At 39.5% G+C, this 5,396-nt stretch overlaps 1 long non-coding RNA gene across 1 annotated transcript; it reads left to right on the forward strand.

Moving 5' to 3' along the window:
* The first annotated feature begins 263 nt into the window (after window positions 1–263).
* Window positions 264–2,125, forward strand: LOC123160147 (uncharacterized). Its single transcript, XR_006480014.1, has 2 exons — window positions 264–567; window positions 648–2,125. It is a non-coding gene; the product is annotated as an uncharacterized lncRNA (long non-coding RNA).
* Window positions 2,126–5,396: the final 3,271 nt, after the last annotated feature.

Below are 5,396 nucleotides of genomic sequence, written 5' to 3' on the forward strand. Positions count from 1 at the left end.
AATCCATGGACTCAACATTAGTCATAAAGAACTCACATACTTATTGTAGAAATCTATTAGTCATCGAAATAAAGTACTACGCGCATGCTCCTAGGGGGATAGATCTCTACTCCTATAAAAACCTGAGTTGGTGATGATGGTGTGTCTGCCATCCAACCATTTCGGCCGTCCGATCTACATCTAACGCATACGAATCAGTTGCGACACTTTTTACAAAAAGGCCCCTGCCACTCCGGTCTCTCATGATCTGGAACCCCATCGTGGCTTCATCTTTCCTGATCTGGAACCCTCTCGTGGCTTCATCTCTCCCCATCCCCTCCGGCCAGCCATGGAACCCCGGTCTGCCGCGGTGGCCGGCGCGGGCGTAGTCTGCCCCAGTGACTCGCATGTCTCCTCTCTGCCTCTGCAGCCCCTCGCTCACCCCTCCCCCCAATCTGGGCCATCCCGTCTCCTTTCAGCATTGTAAAAGGAGCATGAGGTCAAAGGGGGGCAAGCGTTGAGCGGCTGGAGGCTGATGCCTGACGGGACACCATGCACTAGGGACAATCTCTGCTCGTTTTCCACCAGGTGGTACCTCAAACTAACGCCTACTCTGAGCTCACATTCGCTAGCTATAGCCGTTGCCAACCATTGCCCACATGGCTTAGGCTGATGCCTGATGGGACACCGTGCTTAGACGAGCAGTGCACGCCGTGGAAGTAATCTGTTCTACAGTTCCACCCTGAGCGGCAGCGGGCTTCCGAGATACTCGCCTATCGAGGTAAATATTGTTCTGCTTCTTCGATGTTACTTGATGCATGCTAGGTGCTTGACAAAATGACAGAGTGTGTATATTGTCATACACGTATTTAGTATTAGCCATTCAGTTGGTAGATGCAGCTTCTTGGAACTGTTGAAAATTGGCCTCCGGTGAAGAATAATAGTGCGCTGAATATCTCAAGTATGTATCAGGTACCACACATGTTTTGTCTATCCATTTCTATGCCATTATTTTTGTTCTAGCTTTGGTTGCTTTGCTAGTGAAAGGGCGGTGAGGGGTTTACTCTTAGAACTTCTAAATCTTAGTACAATCATGACCTGAAGTTTGGACATTTCACAAACTTGTTTTTAGTTTGCATCCAGTGATTCCGAATATGAAGTTTCTGAACCTAATTAAGTGTTTGCATCTTAAAATACACCCACCTTAGTTTTTAAATTGCAGCGAAAAAATTATAAAATACATGTTGCACATTGAGTGTTGGAAATTAAAGTGAAGGTATTGACTTACATTTTAAATACTTGACATACTTTCCGTGAACTTGCATTGACTTTATAGATTCTAATTTTTGTTATTAACTTGGAAAGTTTTATTACTTCAGGTCTTGAATCCCTACATGGTGATCCTATCCTGGTAAACAAGTACTTAAGAACAATTTTTGGCCAATGTTACCTTTTTTTGGCTCATGGTTCAACATGTTTCCAAATCAGATATGGAAGACAAGTACTCCAGCCGCTAATCAAAGTGGCCCATAAGCACACATAATGACGGACGTGGTTTTGATTTATAGACCATTTGAGGATCAAATGAGATGAAGATTCAGTTCTCTAATTTTTTTTTGGTTCAGTTTTTTCATCATTTCTACTCAAGGTGGTGAAGGGTTTCCTTGTGATCGGCGCGGCACCAATCTTCTGGGTGTTATGGAAGACCAAGAATAAATCCTGCTTTAAATGTGTTCGTCCTAGAGATCCAACCACTGTAGTTTTTTATGTTTGTCAGTTCTTAACATCTTGGACAACCTTTGCAGAAGGGGGCTTTTAGGGACTGTTGCGACAACGATCCAGTAAGCTGGCGATGGTGGTGTAGGAAGTGTATGGGTGTCGACATAGCTGGAACCGATAGATTGTTGTCCTCCTTTTTGTGCCCTCCGGTGTTAGCCCATTTGGGATTCTATGTCCAATTTCTTTTTTCTCTGTATGAGAGTTGGCTGTAGTTCGTCAATTACTGGTCGACGATGCTGATGCTCATGTTACAAGAATATGTTGTAAGGAGTAGTTGTTTATGCTTTTGTGTTCTGTTTGGGTGGTTTATACCTGGCCCGTACGCTGGTGTGTGTGCATGTGTATACTGGAATGATTTCAGCAACGATATTGCGCATGTAAGCTACATTTGTTGGAAAAAAAAGTGCAACTACATGGAAAACATGACATATGTGAAGATTTTACTGAAGAGAAAGTTGTGCAAATTCTTATTTTGGGGGAAATTTCACTCAAATGCGTGTAAGCTTGGGAACAAAATAGAATATCCGAAGAAAGATATCGATATTTATTACATAAAGGATGACCTGACACAGGTCAATTTGAGCACACTACATAGTAAAAAATAAACTATTTTTTGATGTTCCATGCAACGCACGGGCATCTTACTAGTTGGTAGGAAAAGACCATCGCTCGTCCCCGACTGCCACTCATAAGGAAGACAATCAATAAGTACCTCATGCTCCAACTTCGTTACACAACGCTTCACCATACGTCCTTTCTACGGGAATCACAAACTTCAACACAAGTATTTTTACAATCCACAACTACCCACTAGCATGACTCTAATATCACCACCTTTATATCGCAAAACTATTGCAAGGAATCAAACATATCATATTCAACGATCTACAAGTTTATGTAGGATTTTATGACTAACCATGTGAATGACCAATTCCTGTCATCTCTCTAAATTGATATAAGTGAAGAAAGATAGTTTAATTATTTCTACAAAATATATGCCCACGCTCTAACAAATTTAAGTGAAGCAAAAGAGCATTCTACAAATGGCGGTTTTCTATGTGAAGAGAAACAGGCAATCCAAACTTCAAATGATATAAGTGAAGCACATGAAGCATTCTACAAAGCCATACGCAAAAGATTTAAGTGAAGTGCAATGAGCATTCTATAAATCAACTAAGGACTATCTCATACCAGCATGGTGCATAAAATAAAAGTGAAAACTAAATGCAAAAGATGCTCCAAGATTTGCACATATCGCATGAACGAAACGAATCCGAAAACATACCGATACTTGTTGAAGAAAGAGGGGATGCCTTCCGGGGCATCCCCAAGCTTATACGTTTGAGTATCCTTGAATATTTACTTGGGGTTCCTTGGGCATCCCCAAGCTTGAGCTCTTTCCTCTCCTCCTTTTCCTCATATCGAGACCTCCTCGATCAAACACTTCACCCACACAAAACTTCAACAGAAAACTCGGTAAGATCCGTTAGTATAATAACGCAAATCACTACTCTAAGTACTATTGCAAACCAATTCATATTATGTTTTTTCATTGTGTCTACTGTAATATAACTTTTTCATGGCTTAATCCACGAATACAAATTGATAGTTTCATCAAAACAAGTAAACTTTGCATCAAAAACAGAATCTGTCAAAAACAGAACAGTCTGTAGCAATCTGAACATTCACCATACTTATAGTACCCCAAATATTCTACCAAAATTAGGAAAAATAAAAAATTTGTACGGAAAGAAAGTGAAAAAAGAATCAGAACTGTTTGGCGTTCCAGTAAAAAACATAAAATCAAGATTCACAAAGTTTCCGTGAGCATGAACAAAGTTCAAGGAGCTCTCCCACTTCAACAATGCTTGTCTCTCTCACTTTCACTTTCCTTTTTGAAAAGTTTTGGGTTCCCCTCTTTAATTTTTTGTTTTTAGACTATATAAAAGCACTGAACAGACATAAATGACTCTCTAAAACTTTCGGGTTGTCTCCCTGGCAGCGCTTTCTTTAAAGCCATTAAGCTAGGCATATAGTGCTCAAGTAATGGATCCACCCGGATCCCAAGGTATATCAAAGCCAATTTTAATTAACAATGATTTGTAATTTAGTAGTGAGCACAAAGTAACATATATCATGCAACAACAAAGTCTAACTCTCCTCCTATGCATTGGCATGTCATAAAAGAACAATTCATGCACACATAGTAAAGGCCAATGCATAGTAAAAGCAGTTTCTTGCAATTTCATCGTGTGGGAAACATAGAGAGGTGGAGATATAGTTACACTCTCATAATAATTGCAAGTAGGAGCGGCAAGCACATGCATATTATATTCATCAAAATCATCATGTGCAATGGTAAAAGGCAACCCATCAATATAATCCTTAATAAGCACAAACTTCTCTGATATAGTGTAGTTTGGAGAATTAAAAAAGATAATAGGACTATCGTGTGTGGGTGCAATACCAAAAATTTCATGTTTAACATAAGGAACTATAGCAAGTTCATTTCCATAAGCATCATTCATATCGGCATCTTGGCCACAAGCATAGCAAGCATCATCAAAAAGGGGTATTTCAAGAAAATCAACGGGTTCATAACAATCATCATAGCACTCATACTTCGGTAAGCACGAAGGGAAATTAAACAATGTATGAGTTGAAGAGTTACTCTCATTATAACGTGGGCATGGGTAGCTAATCCGCTCTTCCTCCCGTTGTTCTTCGCTCTCATCATGATCTTTTTCATTCAATGAGCTCACAGTTTCATTAATTCCTTCTTCCATAGACTCCTACAAAATATTATTCTCTTCTTGGATAGCGGAGGAGTCCTCAATATATGGTTTAACACGGGCATTAGAAGCATAATTATCATAACAATATTTAAGTATGGCAAAATTTTCAGATTTGTAGAGAGTAGCATCATACTTTTCAATTAAAGAAGCAGGTTCATAAGCACCCTTAAAAGCAACAAATTCTTCAATTTGTTGAACATCATAGTAATTATAAACACCCTTAGCATACAAAGATATGATTCCATTATCACTAAACTCACATTGGTAGGGAAGGTGTTTCTTAGGGTTTTCAGAACAACAAGTGAAATCATATATTTCACATAAATTCCAAGCATAGCATTGCAAACGATGAATTTGATCCAGTAAAAGTTTCCCTTTTTCAGATATACGGTGTCGCACATAACAAGCATGCTCATCTAAAGATTTGCCCTCAACTAAGCTAGTTGGGGTTTGAGCACGAGCACAAAGGAGTCGAAGATGATCTAAGTAAAAAGCTTCAGGAGTGTGATAGATTCTGAGTGGTTCTTCAACCATTGGTGTAGTAGGTACAACTAATTTTTTTGGTATTTTGTGTTTCCTACCGATAACTAAAGATAGAAAAAAACTAAGAACAGCAAATAAAAATTACTTAGTGATAAAGCAAACAAGCACACACGAGAATATTCACCCCATGCTATGACTTCCGGGCAACGGCGCCAGAAATAGGTCTTGATAACCCACAAGTGTAGGGGATCAATTGCAGCCTCTTTCGATAAGTAAGAGTGTCAAACCCAACGAGGAGCTAAAGGTAGAACAAATATTCCCTCAAGTTCTATCGACCACCGATACAACTCTACGCATGCT

Source organism: Triticum aestivum, chromosome 7B (assembly GCF_018294505.1).
Source record: "Triticum aestivum cultivar Chinese Spring chromosome 7B, IWGSC CS RefSeq v2.1, whole genome shotgun sequence".
Taxonomy (NCBI): Eukaryota; Viridiplantae; Streptophyta; class Magnoliopsida; order Poales; family Poaceae; genus Triticum; species Triticum aestivum.